At 45.9% G+C, this 26,077-nt stretch overlaps 1 long non-coding RNA gene across 2 annotated transcripts; it reads right to left on the bottom strand.

Annotated features, from left to right (window-relative positions):
• Window positions 1–824: 824 nt before the first annotated feature.
• Window positions 825–25,405, bottom strand: LOC113251537 (uncharacterized). Of its 2 annotated transcripts, none has more exons than XR_008957258.1 (6): window positions 25,251–25,405; window positions 8,748–8,893; window positions 6,000–6,139; window positions 4,193–4,371; window positions 3,740–3,843; window positions 825–3,105 (listed from the first exon to the last, which is right to left on the bottom strand). It is a non-coding gene; the product is annotated as an uncharacterized LOC113251537 (long non-coding RNA). The 2 variants fall into 2 exon arrangements; XR_003314523.4 differs by lacking the exon at window positions 25,251–25,405 and adding an exon at window positions 10,156–10,242.
• Window positions 25,406–26,077: the final 672 nt, after the last annotated feature.

Below are 26,077 nucleotides of genomic sequence, written 5' to 3'. Positions count from 1 at the left end.
ATTCCATTCACCTTGTGGGAGCCTTGTTTCAAAGACTTTGAGGAAATTAGAATTTCAAAATGAAAAGTGATTTGCGTATTGCTAGTGGTATGCACTGCACGGAAGTCGCAAGCTAGTAGAGGTGGGGGTGAACGGCATGGTTAACTGTACTCTCCCAGGCTTACCTCCCCGCCTGCAGGTGATGCTGTGATTTCACCAGCCCCTGGTCTTGTTCCTCAGAAGAAGGCAGAGGCCTCTGGAATGCATATGTAGTTGTGAACTTTCTGGAACCCTCCATCATCTAAGCACGTAACCTGTCTTTGCTTTGTTGTGCTTTGCTCGTGGGACTATGTGAAGTTAATGCCAGAAAGAACGTAGCATTTCATTAAAAACTGTATTAAGCTCTCACTCTAGTATGGGTAAAATAATAAAAGAGTCGTAAAACGCAAGGGCCGAGAGGACCTCAAAATCCACTTAACTCAGTTGCCTCGTTGAACAGACAGAAACTGTAGCTCGGAGATGTTGGCTTGTCCAAGGGGTACAGCCCTCTCGTCTCATTGGGGCACGTGATGGGGGGAAGCATGGAATTCAGATGGACTCTGGGGACCCAGGTGTGCATTCCAGCTGCCCCCTTCTAGCTCTGGGGGTCACCTCCCTGTTGCCAGTGTTCGCATCTGTAGTGAAGAGACTCTCTACTTCACAGACTTTAAACAGAACGCCATAGGTCAAAGGCCCAGTTTGTACAGGTGATTCTCGGAAATGTTATTTCCCCCCTTTCTTCTTTTTTTTTTTTAAGATTTTATTTATTTATTTGACAGAGAGAGACAGCCAGTGAGAGAGGGAACACAAGCAGGGGGAGTGGGAGAGGAAGAAGCAGGCTTCCCAGCAGAACAGGGAGCCCGATGCGGGGCTCGATCCCAGGACCCTGGGATCATGCCCTGGGCCGAAGGCAGACGCCTAAAGACTGAGCCACCACCCAGGCGCCCCTATTTCCCCCCTTTCTAAAGGCATCTTGAGCCAGCAGGTATGATGGGGTGGTCTACCTGGCTTCAGCCTTCAGTCACCCTATTGTACCAACCAGCCGCGTCATCATTTGGCGTCACCCTTCCCAGACAGCCCCGGCGCTGTTCTGTGCAGTGAGCTCAGAGGTTGCCGCAGGTAACCCCCAGGGGGGAAGCTGAGAGGCCGTGGTTGACCCAGAAATCTGTGACTGTTCCTGGAGGGCTGAGCTCCTAGACTCCTCTGAATAGATGCACTCTTGGCCCATGGTTGGACATGGGAATGGGTCCTCGGTGACTCGTCCAGTTACAGAATTTCGCTTGTCACCTTGCTGGGTTGGCCGCCATCACGAAGTCATTTCTTACACTCTTGCCTCCTGAGCCAAAACCCCAAACTACTTCTCAAGCTCTTGTCTTTCCCAAATCCAAGTTCACAGCCTTCCAACAACGATGACACCAGAGATTCCCCATACCCCTGGTGGGAATCTTCTGGTCTTTCTGCGAACCAGGGACCCCACACTCTGGATGGTCAAGGAAAAGGAGAGTTTACGTTTTCTAAAATGCCAGCAGTTCCTCTTCCTTGATACCAAGAAATTTCTGTTCATCAAAGAAAAAACTCCCCAATCCAGAGAAACATAAAGAAGAAAGTTAAAATCATTCATGAGCCTACCAACCTGAAATAACTACTAATTTTTCACATTTGGGACCATAAGGTAACAGAGAGTCTAACACACACACTATTTCATAAACAGCATAAGGCCAGCTTTTCCCTATGCCAGTAGGTATTATTCTATGATATCTTTCCTTAGTGGCGGGAGCATAACGTACCCACTTCGGGCAGGGAAGACACTAAAATAAAAGACATTTTACTGAAATCATGAGAGTGCAAAATAAAAAATCGTGCATTTGTTCTGAGTAAGTGAGCGAGCTGTGGGTCACTTCACCAGAGCCAACGGCCTGTGGTGTAACGTGGAATTCACAGGGTACGACAGGCCAAACCTCCGTTACCCCTTAGTTTCAAAGAGCATCTGCTCTGTAACTCAGACGCGTATGGGCTAATACGGACATTAACCTAACAAGGCAGCCTCGTTCTGTGATCAAGACAGCCAGGATCAGTGGAAGAAAGACACAGGAAGCATCTTAAAAACTATAATTGGGGAAGACGAGAGGCATTGAAGAGGAAACAGGAAGCATGTTTAGGAATGATTAGTCTAAGAGTGGAGCCCTCGTGTGTGGGGTCGCTTCCTGTGGTCTGGGAGCCGGAGCTCCCGAGGGTCCCGGAGCAAGCGTGGGGCCAGGCGTGGGCTGACGGCGCAGATATCCTGCTAATGGTCCTCAGGCTCCTCATCGCAGACGAGCCTCCTGAAGAAAAGCATTTCTTGCACGCCTTGACGCGGCAGGCCGCTGCTGGTGCTGGGGACACAGGGACACAGGACGCGGCCTCTGCTCCCCAGGGCTCAGGGGCAGGGGGACCGACACGTCAGAGACACTGGTGATGTTTCCATCCTGCATGCAGGTTTTTGGGCTCGCGGAGGAAATGGCAAACAGGGCGTCTTAGGCAGAGAGGTGTTTCCGCACAGGTCGTACCCCAGCTCACCCGCAGAATGAGCCGCGCGGCCGGGCAAGCAGGCAAGTCGCCGGCTTGGGGACAACCGCAGCGGGCACCAAGCAATGCCGCGTGCTGCGCTGGGGGCCCTCCTCTGAGTTCCAGAGGATGGAAGACAGAGCAGACCCCGGGCCTGGTCCCCAGGATCACCGAGCCACAGCCGAGCCACGTTCCCTGTGGCTTAGCCATCCCCTTACCCAATTTTCTTCTCGAAAATGTTGACAGCCCCTGTTTGGGAAGGCCTCATGGAGGCTGAAGAACAGGGGTCAGCGAGCACGTGAGGAACACACGTGGCTGCACACCCACCTGTTTGCACCTCTGCTGCGAACCTCTCTGGCGTGCGCTGAGGAGCCGCTGGAAACAGCTGGAGGCGCTTCCCTTCACCTCACTCTCTACTCAGAGCAGAGTCCCTGCTCGCTCTGGGCGCCGCTCCACACTGTAGCCCGAGACGAGCGGCCGACCTGGGTGCTCTGCGCAGCGCGGCCGCCTCGGTCCTGTCTCCCCCAGCCGTGCGATTTCTTTCTGCACGTGCCAGAACCAGCACAGACGAAATCAAGAACCCATGGACCTTACTGCCAAAATACCACGTTAGTGATAGCAAGACTGACGTGTGCACACACACACAAGCACACACGCGCGTGCACACTTACACACACGCGCGTACACACATGTACACGTATACATATGTGTGCACACTACACAGGTACACATGCACACACATGTACACAAACATGCACGCATGTGTACACACATGTATGTTCACATACATGTGTGTACGTACGTGTATGCACGTACACATGCACGCATGTCCACACATATACACGTGTACACGCATACGCATATGCCCACATACACACACGCGCACATACACACATGCACATGTATACACGCGTACACACACACCACATATACACGTGTACACACACATGTACACACATGTACACATACACACATGCACACACACGTACACACACATACACATACAAACACAGCAAGGTAGAACTTCCCTTTTTCATAATTACAAATCTAGTTTTAAAGTTTAGAATCATAAAATCTATATTTTAATACTACAGGGAATTTCCGTTGTGGTTTTTTTGCCTTGGGAAAACTGTTCGGATCTGCGCTCTGTAGACACTTTTGCGGGAAGACGACGTACCGTGCCCCGTAATGTCGGTGACCAGTATTTATTCTCCGCTTTGCTCCTGCGACTGCCACACAGCAAAGCCTTTCGCTGTGTATCCAGGGCTGCCATGCACTGACCTGCAGTTAAGAAAACTGGAAACCAGTAAAACACACAGAAGGCAACAGATAATGCACAAGAGGTAACTCAAGGTAAAGGCCGCTTCCCTGGACGCTGCTCCCAGAATTGCTGGATGATTGGGCCCTGCCCCGGGGATTCTGGTCAGCACCCCTGCCCTGTATCTCACTGCTGAGGGGGCAGTGCTGGCGACCTACCCAGAGTCACTCTCCTGGGAAACGTCACAGGCCAGAAAACGCCCCCTGCCTGTGCTCTGTGCTCTGTGCCCAGGGAACCAGGTAAATCAGCAGTGAGAGAGCGTGGGCAGCACCCAGGGAACGGCTGGGCTCATGTATGTACGTGGTAACTTACGTGCTTGTCTGCAATAGAGGATCTGTGCCCTCGACGTGAGAAGGATCCCATGGCTCACGGCTGACGTGCCCAGATGAGGTGAGAGCTCCACCGCACTTCCCTCTTCCTCTTGCCCGGCTTCTGGGAAATGTGTCTGTGGTGTGGGGACTTAACCTCCGACGGCCTCCTTCCTCTAAGCTCTAGAGAACACGGAGGCTTTCAGAGCATCCTTCCAGCTTTTTTTTTTTTTTTTAAGATTTTATTTATTTGACAGCGAGAGAGAGACAGCCAGCAAGAGAGGGAACACAAGCAGGGGGAGTGGGAGAGGAAGAAGCAGGCTCCCAGCAGAGGAGCCCGATGTGGGGCTGGATCCCAGAACGCTGGGATCACGCCCTGAGCCGAAGGCAGACGCTTAACGACCGCGCCACCCAGGCGCCCCGCTTCCAGCTTTGGTACCACGTGACGAGAGCAATTAGGAGGGCTCGACGCCGTCGTGACGCCCAGGCTGAGTCTGCACATCACGTAACCACCCTGAAGGGCTTCGGAGAAGGTCCCTTGAAGCATGATCCGTGAAGGATCCCAGAGGGCGGCCACCGGAGGGTGAAGCAGGGTCCTCTCTGCTGTGAACTGTCCCCTGACATGCTGCGGGGGCGTCTGATCTGATCTGGGGGAGCAGCTAGAACAGGAGACACTGCCTGGTGCCTTGAGGGCTGCAGGGAAAGCCTCTGAGGGGCCAGTGCCAAGCACTGCTTTCCTCTCCGCCCTCCCTGGGGGCTGACCCCGCATACCCCTCCAGGCAGATGCCCTTGGTCTGCATGCCCCTCACTCATCACTGGGTCCATCCTTTCCACCCAGTCTCTCAGGGGTAGGTCTTACTCCTCGTGTGTCCATCCCCTCCTGGCATGGGGCTTGGCACTTAGCAGATGGCCAGGAAATGCCCTTGGCCTGGGGCCATCAGCGTCAGCCAGGCTCTGCCCCCCAGAGCGCTGGCCACGGGGATGCCATCCACACACCTCCCGCCAGGGCCCAGGGTCCCCTACGATGTGGACACACATCAGTACGAAACACCTGTGCTTCTCTCTAGTCAAGTCATCTTGGAAAAGAGAAGCAGCCCGTGCTCCCCTGTAGCAGGAAGCATTGTTGTTTTACTAAAGTCACTCAGAAGGACAGCACTTCTCGCTAGAAAGCCTAGTGGAGTAGGGGCTCAAAGCTTCCAGAGGGGGCTCGAGCCCCGGCCTGATGGGCATGGGCCAGGCAAGGGAGCACAGAGGAACAGAAGTGCTGCTGGGTTCCCTGGAAGAGGCTGTGGCGAGCAGGGGCAGGGAAATGGCGGGGTGCACAGGGACAGAAGCACAAGGGCCCCAAGGATTCCCTTTAGAGCGCAGAGGACAGCCCTAGAAATTCCAAGTTGCCAATCGCCATCTTCACTTTAAAAAGATTAACAGACCATGTTTCAGGGATGTAGAAAAATTGTCTGGAAAATGGAGAGTTCCTTATATCCCCCAACCACCCCACATTCTCAGCTCTTCTCCCTACTGTTAACATCCTGGATGATTTAGGGCCACGGATGAGCCAATACTGATACTTGGCCATTAACTGAAGTCCACCTGTGCATTAAAGTTCCCTCTGAGTGTTGTGCCTCCTGTAAGTTTTGACAGATGTGTAATACGGCACGTGTCTGCCACTATGTTCTCATAAGAATCCTCCAAGCCCTAAACACCGTGCTCCACGGCTCATCCCCGGCTCCCCTCTAACCTCTGCCCCCCCCCCATCTTTTTACTGTGTGCACCGTGTCGCCTTTTCCTGAACGTCCCGTGGTTGGACTCACAGTGTGTGGCTTCTTTCACCGAGTGCCGTGCACGGAAGGTCCCTCTGTGTCTGCTCGTGCGTGGGTACCTCATGCCTTTTTACCACTGAATGATGTTCCGTTGTCTGGATGCACCACGGCTTGCTTATCCGTCTTCTCTTCTTAAATGGGGAGAATACACTTTTGGAGGAAGGCGAAGAGACAATCCTTTCTTCGTCCATTAAATTTCTTTCTTTTGCTTCCCTTCTTTACCGCCTTGTCCCCAAATAACACAATGTTCTAAATGTAAAGAAACTGGTGGAAGTTCGTGAGTGGAGGGGTCACTACAGTGCAAGTTTGCTGGTTCCTGTTTCCATCAGGGGCCTGCCCCAAGGGTGCATATAAATACTCTGTGACCTCATTTATTAAAAATAGCCTGGTGAGCTGGGTCCCAACTGCTGTCTTACAGGGACGGTTTGAAACCTCTCATTGCTGCATTTCATCTTGCAGAAATGCCCCAGGGTATGAATCACTGGACTTGTTCTAGTCACCCCCCCCCATCTTCCCAATAGTGCGAGGCCTCACGTCAGGCAGACGTAACCATAGTCCTTAAAGAACTCTGGACACCCGGTGTCCAGGCTGAGTGCTAGAGAAGGGAAGCCGTCCGGATGCTGACCGAATGACACCAGGCTCCCACAACTACCCAGCCAGCACTCGGCCGCTTTCTCGCTCATGGTGGGTTTTTATCTTAAAATATCCAATACTTTGCTCTGTTGTAAAAAAAAAAAAAAAAAGCCAGGTCCTTTTGTAAAAGCCACTTGAATGAAATTCAGCTAGTGAGTGTTACTCAGCTAGTTCATAAGAAACCAAACTGGTCGCAGAACGTGTGCAAATAACAGCCCGAGGGAGCCGGCCCACTGCTCTGGAAGGAATTCAGCTTTTCCCATATTTGGGAAGGACATGAGTTATGTGTCGTTGCCACAGGAGAAACCAGCGGGCGCTTGAGGGCCCACCCCAGCTGACAGGCGTGAAACCCAAGACAGTAAGAGAGAAACTCCCTGCTGTGGGGAGACCGAGGCCAGCAGGTGGCGGGGCTCAGGAACCTGGGGGCGGGGGAGGGAGCAGCAGGAAGGAGAGCAGCTCCCTCCACCCGGCTTGCTCTGAGCTGGCTGGTCCAGCTCACCTGGTGGGGTGAAGCAAGCCCAGGGTCCTGTGGTCCAGCCCCCCACACCAGGGGCCACCCTACACACTCCTGAGCAAAAAGATTTTGAGTCAGTTGATATTTGACCAGAAAGTTATGCAGGACCACGGAAGTATTAAAATAAATAAAACCACATCCCACGTTCAATTATCCATGGTAATAGGTAGCAAGACTGAGTAAAAGATGCATGGGAGTAAGGAAACTGAGACCTCCTGAAGGCTTCCTGGGTGCTCTCAGTCTCCTTTGATTCTCTTCTACAAATCAGCAGGGGGCTGTAGTCATCCGTGCCTTTTCAGAGAATGAGATTGCAGCTCAGAGAAGTCAACTAACCCACTTAGAGTTGCACAGCTAATAAAGGACGGAGTTGCAATTTCAATGCAGGTTGGTCAGCTCACAATCTGCTCTCTTTTCATGCCCCACAGAGCCTCATGATAAAGCCCATTATTACAGTGGGTCTAACTTATGACAAGTCTCTTAAAAAATTATAGGCCAGGTCTGCAACTTTTTTTTCCCTGTTGTTCTGAATGTTTAGTGAGAGGGCAAAGCAGTCTAAGGGATGGCAAACTTAGGCAGCAAAAGAAAACCAAAAAAATTTCAAAACTGCACAAGTGTTTCCTGAAATACCAAGAATTCTTTATGATCTAATTGCTCCTCCAGCCTGCCAGCTGAGAACACACTTCTTAGCACCTGTTCTTGCCCTCTTGTTCAACCCTGTTTTTTGGTGGGTCCGGGAGGGTGTAGGACTCACCCAGTTTAAGTTACGGGTTTACTTTGTGATTGAAACAAGAGTCTCCTAGTAGATACCCATGGACATGCAGTGCACGTGAGCTGGTGGGTGTGCTGAGAGTTCGTCACACACGCGCCGGTAGCATTTCCATGGTAACGAGGTATAGATTATTCTTCTGCTAGCAGAGAGCTGCCAAGCAGGACCTGATTTCGATACACGGTACCCCCAGATGCAAAGACGCGGCTCCACATGCTTCAGTAAAAACGGCCAATTTTTACTGAAATGTCATCATTTATCTTGGGAGGTAACAGATGCATGAGCCTGGATGTAACTTCCAGGACAAAAGTCACTCACTGCCTTTATATATTTATGTTTATTGGCATATAATTGACAGATGACACTGTGTCAATTTCAGGTGTATGAGCACTGATTTGATCCATTTACGTATACGGTCATTACCGCCGCAGTCTTAGCGAGCGCCTCTGCCACATTTCTTTTCTGTGGCGAGAACAATGAAGACCTAGTCTCTAAGCAACTCTGAAGTTTATCGCCAGCACTGTGGACTGTCATCTCTGTGCTGTGCACTGCAACTCCAAGACTAACTCTTCTGCTAGTTGCATGGTTGGCCCTTCGACGACCATCTTCCCATCTCCCCCACCTCTAGACCCGGGAACCAGCATCCTAGTCTCTGTCTTTATGAGTTCGGCTCTTTTCGAGTCCACATGCAAGACCGTACAGTGCTTATCTTTCCCTGCCCGACATCTCACTCAGCACAAGACCCTCAAGGTCCATCCGTGTTGTCACAAATGGCTTTCAAAAAAAAAAGACTAGAATGTCCTGATTCACCCTGATGGTTACAGACCTGAGTCAGAGGTAGATTTTCGAGGCTCCTGACGAGAGAGGCATCCGGCTGCCATGTAGCAGGTATCATTGGTGCAGAAGGGGCCTGGCTTTGCGGACACGGTCTATGAGAAGCAAGCAGAGCTGTCCTGGGGGCTGAAGCCCCACCTAGATGGACAATGGTGAGATCGGAAAGAAGATATTAATGAGGAGGCATTGGACTGTTCCTCTCTATGGGTATTCATGAAAAATTGTTCCTGATTTCCTATTGTTCTTCAATTTCCATAAAAGCAACACAAGTCATTAGGATATTGCTTATACCCCAGCATCTACCAACAAAGCTCAAAAGTTAAATTTAGTATTTAAAAACCAATATTAGTATATGGCTTCAGTGTGATATATTACTTCTTAAGAAACCATTTATGTTCTGTAGAATCACAAGTCGTAGGGAAATTTTACACACCCTCTTTACCAAACATTTCCTCATTTGGTTTAGGTGTCATACCCTCTCCGGGAATCCTCTTACTTATAATGCCCTTGGTGGAAAGCGCCTATTGGACTTCACAGTTTGCTCACTTAGGTAATAAAGTAAATAACTTGCTTATTTCTCTCCAATCTTATTTTAAGTATAAAAAAGTTATTTCCTGGGGCAGCTGGGTGGCTCAGTCGTTAAGCGTTCTGCCTTCTGCCCAGAGCGTGATCCCAGGGTCCTGGGATCGAGCCCCGCATCGAGCTCCCTGCTCTGCTGGGAGCCCGCTTCTTCCTCTCCCACTCCCCTTGCTTGTGTTCCCTCTCTAGCTGGGTGTCTCTCTCTCTGTCAAATAAATAAATAAAATCTGAAAAAAAAAGTTATTTCCTTTGTTAAGTCCTTTTCTTGGAGGAATTTTATACCTAAACACACATATAGTTAGACCATGTCTATTTTCTGATCTAAGAGGTGGAAAACTTAATTTTCTATCATTTCCGATTGCCTTTAAGAGAGCTCTCAAACTGTCCTTACCAGCACGTGTATTGTTTAATGCTACACAGAGAGAGCTCACTGAGTGACCAGCCTGGGGGCCAGAGCGTTCCGATGTTTTTAGAGATTCTGCTCCTCGAAGAAACTTTCCAAAAACACCCTCACACTTTATTTTTCACACCTGAAGAAAATTTGCAATTCTGCATCTTATTGGGTCCCATGGTTCTACTGGTTTCTTATTTTCAAAGGATGAGGGAGTGCCTGGGGAGTGAGGCTGTGACCAGGAAACGGTATTATTTGTTACTGGAAAATCACAATAGCCGTTACAAGAAAGGAGGGTAGGTGTGAGCATTACCGATTCCCTGAATCCGAGGACATTTCCAAACAGAAAATAAATGTCAATAGTAAGAAGTAAACACTTCAGCCCACACAGTTTTGTTTTCTTTTAATTAAGGGGGGAGAATGGTCTTACCACTCAGCCGGGGCTGCCCTGGGGGCTTCTTAATTTACGCCGTGGGAGTCTCTCATCTTACCACGCTGCTCGCTCTCCTCTCCTGCCCGGTCTTTGGACCAGGCTTTTGGAAAGAGAATGCGCTAAATGGGCAATACCCACTTATTACAGCGATTTCTTTTCTGGAGGGAGGGTCTGGATGAATTCCTAAGTATAGAAACCACAGTAACCTTATGCTTCCACATTTCAAAACAAAGTATAGTGTTGCAATTTTGATTCTCTTCATCGGGTTTTTCCCCGCGTCGCTGTGGTCGAATTCCAACGTTGTCCTCACACACAAGACCGGACACACAGGCAGTCCCATGGTCTCTTCCCGCCACCTGTCCTGGTCCTGCCGGTGCCCCGGGCTTGGGAGGGCAGTGCCCAGCTCTGCGTGCGGCTGAGCCTTCTATTTTAGTCCAGGAAAGACGGACGGAGCTATGGTTTTTAGCCTTTCCTTTCCTGCTTCTTTGGGAATTTCCGTGACACTTATGTGGAAACTCCTTTGCCTGTGGTCTGCATTTTCCCACCTTTTCTTGGATCCCTTCCCTTTCATGCAAACTTTGCCTCCCTTTCACCTTCTGTGAAGTCCTTGTGTTTCTTCTCATTCGGATCTCATTTCTAAAATAATGTTTCTCCGAATTACAACGCCTCCCTGAACACCGTCACCGCACTCCTGAACTTCCCGCCTTTTGACTTGCGCTGCTCTTCAATGTCCTCTATCACTCAGTCTCTTCCAGTTCTCTTTGAAGTAAGTGCGCCCTGTTTCCCGTCCGTCTGTGGACACATCTTTCAGGTGTAGTCTCATTATTGCGGGAACATTATTCTGTTCCTTGTTCTCCTTTTCCTGAAAATAACTCTGTACTGAATGAGACTGTGATCCTTTCCCATTGCTTATTTTTACCTGAGATGAGTTTTTCTGAATTTGGGGAGGGAGTCCGGTTCCAAGAGCCTTTCCAGCTTGCCGGCTCTAGAGCGCCCTCTGTTGTCGTCCTGAGCCCTCAGGGCAGGGCTGGCTCCCCGGGGCCTTCACCTCCCCTTCTCTCCAGATGTCTCTGTCCTGCTCCTTCCGGACTCTAGCCCCAGCAGATCCTCCTGTATGTGGGACATTGTCCTGGAAGGGACCGAGGCTGGTCAGTCTGAGTGGGCACCTTACACGGGCCCACGGGGGGGCGTTTGCAGAGCCTCCCCTGTGCGCAGGGCTGCTCCCAGACCAGCCCCTGTGCTTCCAGTGAGGACCCCAGGCTGCTGTCGGCTCTTCTGTTCTCATATCCATCGGCTGGCCGGCTTCTTCCTCCCAAACAGACTGATCCCACTCAGGTCTGGGGCTGTCATCGGTCCCTCCCTTTCTGGCACTTTGAGGGTCATGGGCCTATCTCATCACCTAGTTCGTGACCAACGCTGTTTATATAATTTCTGTTACACAGTACTAGCCGTACTGGCAGTTTCCACTGGGGAGTGGGTGGCGTTCAGAGGCTTCACCAGCTACGCTGCCACCACCATCTTCCAAAGAATGGTCTTGAAACATTTTGGAATATGTGTGCTTGTATACACACACCTTATACACACAATACACTTGTATGTACATATATATGGACACACACACATACACACACACACACCCCTTTGGAATAAAAAGCTAAGAAGCATTTTTTCAGCCAGCTGCTGGTTTATTGGGGTAGATAGATGGTAATCTAGCAAAGTAATAATACTAAACATAACCTATTTTACCATTTGAAAGAGTCAGACCATAAAGTTATATAAAAATATGATGGAAAAGTCAATATCGCATCTTGCAAAATTAAAGATGACCTTAATTATGAGGCAAAACTTAACTTTTCGTTTGTTTTTACTTTTACTTCTTTGGGGTTTTTGTTAACGGCCCTCACCATTCAGAATATCAGTTAAATCTTATTCACAGTAAGGATCTGGAAAGTTCCAAGTTAAAAAAATCAGGGAAGTCAGGCTCCAGAGACAAAGTAAGTTTACCAAAGAGAATGCAAGGCTGACACCCACACGCTCACACACACACACACGCTCACACACACTCACACACACGCTCACACACGCACACACGCTCACACACGCACATACACACACTCACACACACTCGCGGCCTGGCACGCTCACGCATGCAGGCACACACGCACGCACACACTTGAAGATTTTCTCTTAAATCTAGACAACAGCTATGTTTTATGAGACATCATGAAGACCACTATGTTACTCTCCTTTATTCTATTAATACAGGCCAATTAAGTTAATGCATCCCCTGGCGTGTCTTCCTTCCTGGAAGATCGTATTTTACTGGACTTCCACATTTGATTTCATCGTCACTGAGTGGAATGGAGTGAAATCCATTATGGATATTACAAGAAGGGCTGCCTTTGCAAAGGAAAGAATGTTCTCTTTCTCTCTCTCTCTCTTGTTTTTCCCACAAAACAGAGATGGCTCTTTGCTGTCGGGGGGATTTAAGATGTCACCTGCCGGAAGGCTGTGGGAGGTGGCATGTCCTTGAAATTCAGGAGCTCTGTCTGTTCCTGTTCCGATTTCTTACCACCAATGCTGGGCCACACTCCCAGAGTTTCTGACTTATCACAGGCCTGGGGCACAGATGCTCTGGTGTTTTAAGTTTCCACAGGTGATTCTAATGTACAGCGAACCCTGAGAATCGCTGATCCAGAACACAGACACGGAAGACAAGGCTAGGAAAAATTATGGGCTTCACATAGGTTGTGAAGGGCCACGAATGTCTTTCTTAGGAATTTGGACCTTGGTGGACAGGACCTGGGGAGACACTGCATGTTTTTAATTAAGGGAATTACAAGATTAGATATATTTTTGAAAAACAACAGGTAGCCATGGACAGACTAGAGGCAAGAACGCAGTTCGGGGTAACAGAGAGTGACTCCACACAGCAGCACCCCGTCTGGCTCCAGGAGGAGAGGGGGCACGAGGCTGGAAGCCACGATGTTGGAAGAAGAGGTGAAGAGTGGAAGGAGGGAAGCCGAGAACAGAGCCCAGGAGGACACAAGGTAAAGAGGTGGGAAACAGCGCCCAGAGTTGTGGGGTGTGCGTCCTAAGAGGACAGTGCTTGGAAATGCCCGGGGGCAAGACTGCTTCAAGAAAGAGATTGCTGCAAGTCATGGACTAAACTCACGCAGCGCCATACTTCTCAAACTGTGATGTGCACCGAACGGGACCTGGGGTTTTGTACACACGCACGTCACTGCACAACAGTGTGAACGCTCTTACTGCCGCCAAATGGTTTAAATTGCAAATGTTATATTGTAGACATTTTACTCCAATAAAAATAGTTTTATAAAAAGGAAAGAATGTACAGAAAAAACACCCTCTTTGAAAAGAAAAATCAAGAAGCCCAGCAAAGTCTCGGAGCTGTGACTGGCACAGGAGGGGCAGGGGCAAGAAAAGTTCGGGCGCACCCGTGATGGGTCTGCAGGGATCGAGGGAGACGCGGGGTCATAGAGATCATCTGGGAGGTGATGTATTTAGGGCAGTGAAAAAGCTCACTTGTGAGGTGCGCACTTCCTTTGTCAGGGCGTTGGGCGGGGGGAGCTGCTGAGAAGAAGACATCTGGATCCCAAAGAAAGTCTGAGGGCTGGAGTCAGGGTTGTGGTCAAGGAAAAGCCAATTGTCTAAGGTGGTCCCCAGTGGCTGGGCGGGCTGGAAGTTTGGGCACACGGCTTGGCCACATGCCACCATGATGCTGAAGTCCACAGGCCTGCTGGCGAGACACCTGGTCAGGTGTTCTTGTCAGGGGGCTCGAGGGAGAGTGAAATCCCCAAGCAGTTCGCCTCCTTCCCCCAGCACTGGGAGGGATGGCCCTGGGCTACTTGCAGGCCAGGAAGGACAACATGGGCCTCGGCAATCACCTTGTAAAGGCAGAAGCTCAAAAAATAAGTCCGTGACATCTTTGCACCTGGGAGGGGGTGCTGAGCAGGAGCAGGAACGGGTGGCCTTTGGGGGAATCCCCTGAGTTTCCGCCAGGTGGTTCCGGCCTCCCAGGTAGAGGTGAGAACCCAGCTGAACCCTGGGAAGAGGACGCACAGACTGGCCTGAGCAGCTCAGGTGCAGGGCCTGGTTGTAGGGCCGGGTTCTGCCTCAGTGCACTTCCTGGCCTCCGGTATGGGGTATTTCCCTCACTCTAATAAGCGCAGAGCTTTGGAAGCGCTCTGTCTGAGCAAGGAAACAATACTGACCTCCAACTAGCGTCCTGCAGACCACACAAGGGCATCTCTCTTTCTTCTTGCTGTTGTAACAAACCATCGCAAACACGGTGGCAAATAGCCACTTTTTAACTCACTGTTCTGCAGGCCAGAGGTCCAAAATGGGTTAAAACCAAGAAGTTGGCAGGGCTGCATTCCCTGGCTGGTGGCACCGCACTATGCTGAGCCTGCCTCGGGCGGCATCACCGAGACTCTGAATTTCGAGTCCCCCTTTGGCTGATAGAGACACTCGGTTACACGGGGCCCACCTGGATAACGCAGGACACTCTCCCCATCCAAAGGGCAGCTGATTTGCAGCCTTAATTCCCTCTGCAACCTTGACTCCCCTCGCCATGTGATGTAAGTTATTCCTGTGTTCCGGAGACAGAGACATTTTGGGTCTACTATTCTGCCTACTTACAAAAGATATGTGATTTCCTAAGAAATTGATCTTTCCAAACTTCCACACAACGCAAAGGCTGTATTAAGGTACTAATTCATGGTAAAAGCCTATAGATTATTTTAATTGGCTAAAAACCCAAGGATGGGCCCTTTACTTACTAGGAGAACTCAAAGTGAAATAAAACTAGGGCTATAATAGAGGAATGATGGATAATTTGGGGTGAATTATTAGCCAATCAAATTTAATTGCAGCCAAATCAGACAGGCTCCTAACATTTTCAGGAAAAGACAGACAACAATAAAGGTAAACTTGGATATTCTAAGAGCGTATCTTAACGTGCCATTGTGGTTTTAACTTTTATCAGCTAGGTAATGAATAAACAGAATATTAGGAATTTAGATAAAAAGCTTAATCAGATAATTAACTTTCATATATGCACATGCGTGTTTACACAGTTTAATTGACACTGTAGCATGGGTGTTCTTTTAAAGACTGATCTTTTCAGTCTATTGTGGGTACATTCAATGCTACAAAATCACATGATATCCCCCCATTAGGAGATAAAATTTTAGTCATAATTACTCTAGCCCTGCATTTCCCAGGGAAAAAATGTCTAAAGTCATATAAGTGTCAAATTAAACACAATCATTTTTCCTTCCTGAAGCCTAGTTTAGTGCTTTGACTTGCTGAATCTCGTTGTAAATCTCAAAGAGAGCTTCTAGTCTGTATGGTTTCCAGAACTTTGAAAGGGAACTCCTTCTTGCACAGTGAAAACAATGCAGGAATAATCAGTCAGCATTTTTTACAGGCAGGAATGTATGGGGGAAATATATATATGTAAAATAATATATATATTCCCCCCACATAATATATATACATATATAATATATTTATAGATGAATGGATATGTATGTGTGTGTGTGTATATATATATATGCAAGATATTTTACCAAAAAAGAAAAATGCAAATGCAAACATTTCTAGGAAATAATGAAATGTGAGCTCTGATGACGTGACACTAAAATGCTAAGTTTATATTTGTACCTTTATAACTCCTGCTGGACTGCGGGCTCTTTGCGGGCAAGACTTTGTCTTATCTTTGCATATCTAACACCTATGAATATTTGTTAGAATAAAGATGGCAAAAATAGCTTTTACAAAGTAACCTCCTATCATATTAGAAAGATGCAGATTACAGGTAAACCAAGGATGTATTTATTGAACAGAAGGTTGTAAAGTCAGGCACATGGTCTTGGAAAATATTTGTTAAGAAAATAGATTGATAAGTGAACAAATGGAAACAAAATTTTAATTGAGATCAACATAACCTACTTGAAAGATGTAACAGTTGGGGTTTTCCAGAGAAACAAAACCAGCAAGATGGTAGGTAGATAGATAGATAGATAGATAGATAGATAGATAGATAATAGATGGATGATAGATAGATGGATAGATGATAGATGGATGATGGATGGATAGATGGATAAATAGATGATAGATGGATAGATGATAGATAGATGGATGATAGATAGATAGATAGATAGATAGATAGATAGATAGATAGATAGATAGATAGAGATAGATGATAGATAGATAGATAGATAGATAGATAGATAGATAGATAGATAGATAGTAGATAGATTCATTATAAGGAACTGGTTCATGCGATTATAGAGGTTGAGAAGTCCCAAGGTCTGCCATCTGCAAGCTGGAGACCCAGGACAGTCTCCAGTGTATAATGGTGTATAATTTGGCCCAAGTCCAAAGGCTTGAGAGCCAGGGGAGCAGGTGGTGTAAATCCCAATCTGTGGGCAGGAGGGACCAGTGTTTCATCTCAAGGAGGCAGGCAGGAAGGAAAAGGAGCAAATCCTTCCCCCCATCTTGTTTTGTTCAAACCTCGGTGGATGGAATGAGGTCCCTCCACACTGAGGAGCACTATTGGCTTTACTGAATCCATCATTCAAATGCTAATCTCATCTGGAAACACTCTCAGGGTCACACCCAGAAACCATGTTTAATCTGGGCACCCACGTCTGGTTGACACATACAATGAGCCCTGGCAGCATGTTTGTCTCTGAAGAACTGAGGCTAACACCAAAATGGAAGACTGGAGAGAAGAGAAGAGCTAAGCCTTCAAGTGATGTAGGTGGTAATCAGTCTCAAAAGGCTAGAGTTTACATAAGGAGAAATTTGTACAGAAAAGAGAGACAGGAACAAATTCAAGGTGGATAAAAGTAAGTAGGGGCACCTGGATGGCTCAGTCAGCATCTGACTTTTGATTGCAGCTCAGGTCGTGATCTCAGGGTCCTGGTATCGGGCCCCACATCAGGCTCCACGCTCAGCAGGAGTCTGCTTGGGAGTCTCTCTCTCCCTCTGACCCTCCCCCTAGATTTCTCTCTCTCTTTCTCTGTCTCTCTCAAATAAATAAACAAATAAATATTTTTTTTAAGGAAGTGAATCTACTGGATATTCATATTTGTAGCCCACTGGGCACTTTGCACATAGATCGAATCATCTAATGTTCGCTGTGCCTTTGTAGGGTGATATGATTACATCCACTCTACCTATGAGGAAACAAGCAGATAAAGGGCATGTAGGTGTCCCAGACTGTAAGTGATGGAGTTTTCAACCATTATGTCATGTGAGCTCTAAACTGGATTTCACATCAAAGAGACAAGAATTGGATAAGTACGTGGGCCCAGGTTACAGGTGGACTTGACAGTCAGGCAGAGGATATGGAAAATACTTGCACAGGTGATATGGATCCATTGTGTGCTCTTCAGAACAGAGTGACCTGATTAAACCCTAATTAAGGAAGATAACTCTGTAGGTATGCAGAGTGGCTTCGGGAGGAGAGACATGGATGGCAAGAGAACCAGCAGGAACCAGTGCAGGTGTGGGGAGTTACAAGGAACAGAACAGAAAGGAAATATCCAATTTGAGGTCTCTTTCAGGGGAAGAAATAACAATAGTTGTTGACAGAGAAAGAAGGGAATGAGAAACAGGTAGAATCAAAGCCAGAGTCAAGGTCTCTAGCCTGGGTCCCGGGCCGATGAGAATCCCCCTGAATTATACCATGCAGTAGAATAGTTTTCTCCATTTCCCTCCAGAAAGAGTTAAGGACATGACTTATAATCAGGAGAACCTCCTACAGTCCTTCTTGCCAATAATATTTTTCGCTAATTCCATAACTCCCATTTCAAGCAACTCAAGCCGCAGCTGATATAGTTGAACTCAGGACTCTAGAGGCAATCTCGGACCCTGGCTGTCAAGAAGTAAAGCTTCTCAAGGAGAGGGGAGAAGGAGCACCTCTTGACCACATCCTTTGATTTCAGATGGTAGATTTATTTTTAATACACAGAAAGTGGAAATTCTAATCTTCAGAGTTAGAAAGCAATCCATACCTCCCTTTCTACTTAATCTTGTTTATCCCCAACTCTGAGTTGCTGCATCCTTAATGCTTCCTGCTTTAGACTTACTTACAAAATATCGCACTGATATAGGCTGACCTTCAGATGACTCATTTCACGTGAAAAACTGGTTCTAAGACATGCATATACTTTATAAGTTACTATGAGACACTAGGGGGTTCAACTCCACATTCATTTACCGAGTGAGTCTGCAAAGATCCACATGAAATACTGGTGGGGATACCAAACATGCTTTATGCAAGGGCCCTGTATTTCAGAAACTGTCTCTCCAGGGAGTTAAGTAGAGAAAGATACAAGACACTGTGTACAGAAAAGACACCAGAGCAGTAGAAACAAAATGAGATAGGATCTCAGAGAAGGGACAAAATATGGGAATGTGGAGGGATTTAAAAAAATTTTCAGAAAGGAGGCTAATATTGAGCTGAAGCCTAAAGAATAAACAGGCTTTGGTGAGAGGGGACAAGGATTCCATGCTGGTATAATAACATAAGATCATAAGACTGCATGAGCTGTGTTGAGCATTTGGTGGCCAGGCAGAGCTGGGCCACACAGTGCATGAGGAGATGAAGTAGGACATAGGTCAGATAGGGCCAGGTCAAGGGCATCAAATGCCACGATAATATGTTTGAACTGTATCAATAACTGTTTGAACTGAATATGATTGAACAAAGCCACTTGAAGGAGTTTAAGGTTGGGGGTGATATGGCCCTACCTGAATTTAAAGAAGCATCTTAACTACAGAGGTGAGAGATCAGAGGCAATAAGACAAGTAGGAGTCTGTTGGCATTGAGCTCTGTGGTCCTTTCTGAGAACAATGAATGAGAGTCTGAACAAAGAACGTGAAGGCACAAGGGAAAAAGAGAAAGGATAAATGGAAGGTCTTCGGAACACAAGAGAGAAAGCACACATTTATAATACCCTATAATCTTTCTGCACTCTTCCACTAAGAAGAGCAAGTATGTCTCAAACTGCATACTCCTCAGTGATGTGAGAGATCTCCAATGACCAGCAAATCTATCATTCTCATATGGGGCGGCCACTTTGCTTGACAGACATCATGACTTCGTGCTGATAGCTAGATCTGCTTTCAGGGCTCCAAACTTCTTTTCTTTTTCTCCAGGAAGCCAATGGAGTGAATCAAGGAACACAGGTGTTCTTTAATTGCACCCCAAAATAAGTAGCAGTCACCAGCCAACAAATGAGAAATATGAGGGAAAATTTTTTTTTGAGCAAACATGAACATTTACCAAAACTGAAAATATGATGGGCCATAAATGTGTCTCAACAAACTTCAAAAACACTGAAATTATAAAGCTTATCTTCTGTGGCAATAATGGAAATAAGTTAGAAATCAGTAAAAAAATATAAGAATTGCCAGATTTGGGAATTAAGCAATATGCTTATAGAAAACCTATGAGTTAAAGAAGCAATCTCAAAGGGAATTGGAAAATATTTTTGGCTAAATTATAATGAAAATACAACATAATAGAACTTGTGGGGTAAAGTGAGGACAGTACTTAGAAGGAAATTTGTACTCTTAAACCTATATGTTATACAAGAAGAAAGGCTAAATATTAAATAATTTCTGTAAACTCTCCAGGAGTTTGAAATTCAAACCAATTAACCCCCACAAAAAATAGAAAAGAAAAGATAACAACAAAAGTAGGAATTAAAGAATAAGAACCAAATATACAGTAAAGATGATAGGTAAGTCAAAAAGTAGCTTTTTCCATAGGAATAATAAAATTGTTAAGTTTTTTTTTTGTTTTTTGCTTTTCTTAGAGAGAGGGAGAGAGAGAATCTTAAGCAGGCTCCACACCCAGCACATAGCCCAACATTGGGCTCCATCTCACAATCCTGAGATCACACCCTAGCTGAAACCAAGAATCAGACAGTTAACTGACTGAGCCACCCAAATGCCCCTAAGCTTCTGAAAAAATTGAGAGAATTGGAAAACAAGAAAAAGAGAATCTTAATGTTACCAAAATTAGGAATAAAACAAGGAAAATCACTAGAGACCTTACAGGCATTGAAAAGATTGTAAGAGATATTATATAGAACTCTTTCTCCAGTAAATTTGAAGATTTATATAAAAATGATAAATTCCTTAAAGATCACAGCCTACCAAAATGAAGACAAAAATGAATAGAAAATTTAAGGAGACTTATATCTCACAAATAAATTTATTACTTCATTAAAAACCTTCATTGCCCCTCCCCACCATACACACACACACACACACACACACACACACACACATCCAGGCCATGTGGCTTCACTGGTAAAAATGTTCAAACTTTTAAGGAAGAAAAAAACACCAATTTTACATATACTATCCAGATCATAGAAATATTGGGAAGACTTCTCAGCTTTTTATGAAACCAACATAATCACAGTATCAGACCTGATGAAGACATTAGGAGAAAAGAAAATTATAAGCCATCCCTTTCATATAGGTGCAAAAATCCTGAATAAAATATTAGAAGACTGAATCAGTCAATGTATGAAATGTATAATCCATCAAACCAAGCTGAGATTTATTCCTGTGGTGCAAGGTTGATTTAGCATTCAAAAATTGTAATTCGCTATATTAAAAAAAATCAGATCATCTTAATAGACACAAATAAATCACTTAATAAAATCCAACATATATACATGATTTTAAAGTCACTAGGAATAAAAAAGAAACTTCTCTCATCTGATAGAAGTGATCTACAGCAAAATCAACAGAGAACATCATTTTTCTTTGTCAAATACTGAAATATTTTTCCTAAGACCAGAAATGAGAAAGCGTCCCTGCTATCACCATTTCTACTGAGCAATTCTGCTTGAGTTCCTAGTCAATGTTTTAAGAAAAAGAAAGTAAGAAAATATATGAAGATTAGAAAAGAAGAAAACAAAACTGCATTTATTCACAGACAACGTGATTGCACATGTAGAAAATCCAAAGGGTCCACAGACAAACTGCTGAAGTTATTATACCAATTTAGCACATCCACTGGTAACAAAGGTAACATACAAAAAAATCTGTTGTATTTCTATATACTGGCAATAAACAAATAGTACATGATATGAAATATAATAACATCAAAAGACATCAACTAAGAATTAATCTAATCTAGCAAAAGTAAATAAGTTAAAAATTTTATAGAAATAAATTGAAGAATAACTAAGTAAATACAGGAATACACTATGTTCATGGATTGAGGACTGAATGTCATCTGTGGCTTGATCTATAGATTCCACACACTGTCAATCAAAATATCATCAGGTGTTTCAAAAATATGAATACCCAAGACAATCTCAAAAAAGAATTACAAAATTGGAGAACTTGTGCAGGATACAAAATTAATATACCAAAATCTGTTGAGTTTCTATACACTAATACAAAGTAGTAGAAAGAGCAGTTAAGAAAACAATCCCTTTATAATTGCATCAAAAAGAATAAAATACCTAGGAATAAATTTAACCGAGGAGACGAAAGACCTGTACTCTGTCAACTATAAAACATTGGTGAAAGAAATTGAAGATGACACAAATAAATGGAAAGATATACCATACTCATGGATTGGAAGAATTAATACTGTTACAATGTCCATATTACTCAAAGCAATCTACAGATTCAATACGATCCTTATCAAAATACCAATATCATATTTCATGGAAATGGAACAAATAATCCAAAAATTTGTATGGAACCAGAACTACCTTAAGTAGCCAAAGCAATCTTAAGAAAGATTGGCTCAGTGGGCTAAGTGTCCAACTCTTGATTTTGGCTCAGTTCATGATCTCAGGGTCGTGAGTTTGAGCCCTGCATCTGGCTACATGCTGAGTGGGGAGTCTGCTTGAGATTCTCTCTCCCTCTGCTCCTAACCCCACTCTCACTCTCTCTGTCTAAAATAAATAAATAAAATCTTAAAAAAAAACAGAAAGAAAGAAAAAAGCTGGAGGTATCACAATCCCAGATTTCAAGATATGCTACAAAGCTATAATAGCCAAAACAATACGGTACTGGCACAAAAATAGACATACAGATCTATGGAACAGAAATAAACCCAGACATATATGAGCAAAGAGACCACTCACGCCCATTTGTCGACTATCAGACTGGGTTGGTGTTACAGGCGGAAAGGGTGGTCTTGTCAGTAAACGCTGAGAACCAGGGGCATGCCCTTGTTTCACAAAGACATTCTGTGTCCCCCTCACACCATACTCCAAAGTCAAGTCTAGATGGGTTGTAGATCAAAACGTAAAATGTAAGGCAACTTTATGACCTTGGAGTAGGCAAGTATTTCTTAAACAGAATGCAGGGTGTGCTACCCAGAAATGGAAGGGAAAAGATAAACTGTCCTTCATTAAAATTAAGAACTTCTGCTCATCGTAAAGTAAAATACACATAGTTAAGAAGAGACTTGTCAGAATTCATGAAGAACTCTTGTATATCTATAAGGAAAAACGATTTTTTAAAAAAACTTAAAAAAAAATCCAGGACTTGAAACGGTCCTTCATGGAAGAGTGTGCACAGTAGCCAGGAAGCACGTGAGAAGACGCTCAACTTGTCAGAGGGATGAAAGGAAAATGAAGTAAGATAACAGTACCTGCTCACTGGAGTGGTTACAGTTATAAAAGCTGGAAAAGGAAGAAGGAAAGGAAAAGAGACAGAGGCACGGAGGCCAGAAGGAAGCTAGCGAGCAAGGGGGGAAACAAGAGAACAGATACAAGGGCAGGTTCAGTGTTGGGGGGCACGCACAGCACTTGGCGTTCTCATACAATGGGTAGTATTTTCCAAACCTCAACATTGCATACTCCACAATTCCACTCCCTATATACATTCACCCAAAATGCGTAGAAATGCCCACCAAAGACTTCAGTGAAAATATTTCTAGCAATATTGTTTGTAACTCAAACTGCAAACAACCATTATGTCCTTCAACAGTAAAATGATACATTGTGATGTATTCGCACAATGGGATACTATCTCACAATGAAAGTGAAAGAAATGTAGCTATGGATGCATTGCACAGCATCATATCGAGGAGAAAATGTCAGGCACAAACCAGTACACATTACACGATTCCATATTTATACATTTCCAAATAAGTCAATTAATCTAATGTTGATAGAAATCAGATTACTGGTAGCCCTTGGGAAGGTGGAGGATTAGCGACTAAAGGGGCATGAGAATGGCCTCTTTCCTGAGGGGCTGGTCACGTTCTGTTTCTCAGTCTGGACGTTGGGGGAGGGCCGGTGTGTGCACTTTGGAAAAGTCAGTCTGTGCATTTGTGATACATGCACTTGTCTGAATGTACATTTACTTCAAGAAAAAAATGTATGTTAAAACATATAAGGAAAGGGTTGTGGATATAAAGTGTATTGTGGAATCGATCACCCAGCTATCATCTATCATCCATCCATCCATTCCTCCATCCATCCACCTATCCATCCATCCACCCATCCCTCCATCCTTTCATCCACCCAACCCTCCATCCGTCCATCACTCCATCCTTCCATCCCTCCATCCATCCCCTCATCCACCTATCCATCCCTCCATCCATCCATAAATCTACAGTCGTTTCCTACAGCTACTGAAACAAAGTAGCACAGCCTGGGTGGCTAAGACAATAGCAATTCGTCCTCTAACACTCTGGAGGCAGAAGTCCTAGAACCAGGTGTGGGCAGGTTGGTTGCCTGTCCCTCTCCTCCAGTTCCTGGCAGCTGGCTGGTGATCTTGGGTATTTCTTGGCTTGTAGACATGTCCCCCTGGTCGCTGCCTTCACCTTCACTGGGCATTCTCAGTGCACATGCTTCTGTGTCCAAGTTTCCCCTTTTCCTAAGGACACAGTCCTACTGAATTAGAGCCCACCCTGATGATCTCATCTTGCCTTGACTACATCTGTGAGACCATATTTCCAAATAAAGTCACATTCTGAGGTTCTGGAGGTCAGGGTTTCAACATATGAATTGGGGGGGAACATAATTCAGCCAGTAACATTATTTATGTCTATACACAAACACACGTAGGCACACACATAAGAAGAGCTATAAAGTATTCGCAGTCCTTTAATAAAATCCTGCGTTTTGATCAAAGCTTATTCTTGGAAAATACAATTTTATTCCAACACATACTGGCAAATTTTTACAGCTCAGTTCAGAATACATATATATTTTGTGTTTAACACATAACCCGGGACAATAAAAAAAATGCAGCCATAATAATTTAGCTCTAGATGTATGACTAAAACATTGAAAATGGTCCAACATAATTTTTAAGCAGAATTATTGGTCCTTAATCAAAAATTACTCAGTGGAGGAAATGGTGTCACTAGTAGAAATTATAATTTGACTCAACTGCTGCTTCAGACTTAGTTATACAGAGAAATGCCAGCCTTTTATTAAAAATTTAGAAAACATTATTAGGATTAATGCTGCGGCAGGGCCACGGGCAGTGGGATTTCTGATTCGTGGCTGCGGGTCGTTCTGATGCAGGGCTGCGGGTGATCAAACTCCCTTCCTGCCCCGTGCTGGCCGCTTTGCTCATGCTCACAGGGGCTGCGCAGACCCCCAGGAGGGAGCGGGGGCTCGGCTGAGCCGCGTAAACGCGGCCCAGCTCTTGGCAGCATGTCTGTGCACGCTTGTACCATGAACGGTGAGTCAGCAATGTGCTCGCACAGGAACCAGAGCATGTCACGTCTGCAGGCGCTTGGGAGGGAGCAAAGTGCTTTCGCCTCAGGCACTTGCTGGGGTCCCCAGCACGTTCTTTGGGTTTAGTAAGGTAACTTAATCACCCCTGCACTGAACTATGTTAAAGAGATAAGGTGAGTGGCTCGCGTGCCTCCCATCGTGCCTCTGAGACTTGAACGTGACAGTTCCTGTGCGTGCTCAGCACGGCGCTGGGTGCACAGCGAGAGCTCAACGCGTACCACCGTTCACACCATAATGACCGTACAGAGACTCCCCGAGATCATATGGCTCATCCAAGAAAGGATGTGACCTTAGGTCATCTGATTTCGAACTTACCTCATATTGCCTCAAAATACTAAAAACAAGGGCGCCTGGATGGCTCAGTCGGTGAAGCGTCTGCCTTCGGCTCAGGTCATGATCCCAGGGTCCTGGGATCGAGCCCCACGCCATTGGCTCCCTGCTCAGCGGTGAGTCTACTTCTCTCTCTCTACCTGTCCCTCTGTCCCCCCCACTGCTCGTTCCCTCTCTCTCTAATAAATAAATAAAATCTTTTTAAAAATACTAAAAACAGTAACACTGGAGCAAAGGATTAAGAATCCTAAGAAACCACGGGTCATTTCCACATAAGCAGCGTTCTGGCTTTATGCCGACTTCTGTCAACCAGTTGGATCGGACTCGAGGGCCTGTTTAAGACACATGAGGAAAAAAATCCAGTTATGCTCATATTGTCTAAGAAAATCCCAGCCCAGGCTTGCTCACAGGAGCTCGGAGAGGTCGCTGCTCACCCGGCCTCCCCACGTGCCAGGCAGGCTCCGGGCAGGACGTGGGGCCCACCCCCGCTCAAGGGAGGCCTCCGCTCCCAAGACATGGAGGAAAACACCGTTCCTTTCACACTTCTCCTTCCATGCCCTCCCGGAGGCAGACCTTGCAGCCTCTTGCAGACAGGAAGGGAAAAGGCCACGTTTCCAGAAACAACATGGAACAGCCACTTGAAAAATACTCAAGCATGAGCCACAAATAACCTGTCTGCACATAGAGACCACCAGGTGAAGAAGAGCTGCCGCGCCTCGGGGGTCACTTTGTCGTCTTTCTGGGGGAGCACACACAGGACGCAGACAGGAGAGGAAGGGGCTCCTGCCTGCTGCCCGGCGATGGCGGCCGGA

The sequence above is a fragment of the Ursus arctos genome, unplaced genomic scaffold (assembly GCF_023065955.2).
Source record: "Ursus arctos isolate Adak ecotype North America unplaced genomic scaffold, UrsArc2.0 scaffold_10, whole genome shotgun sequence".
NCBI classification, from domain to species: domain Eukaryota; kingdom Metazoa; phylum Chordata; class Mammalia; order Carnivora; family Ursidae; genus Ursus; species Ursus arctos.
This window is presented reverse-complemented; position numbering and strand designations above follow the sequence as displayed.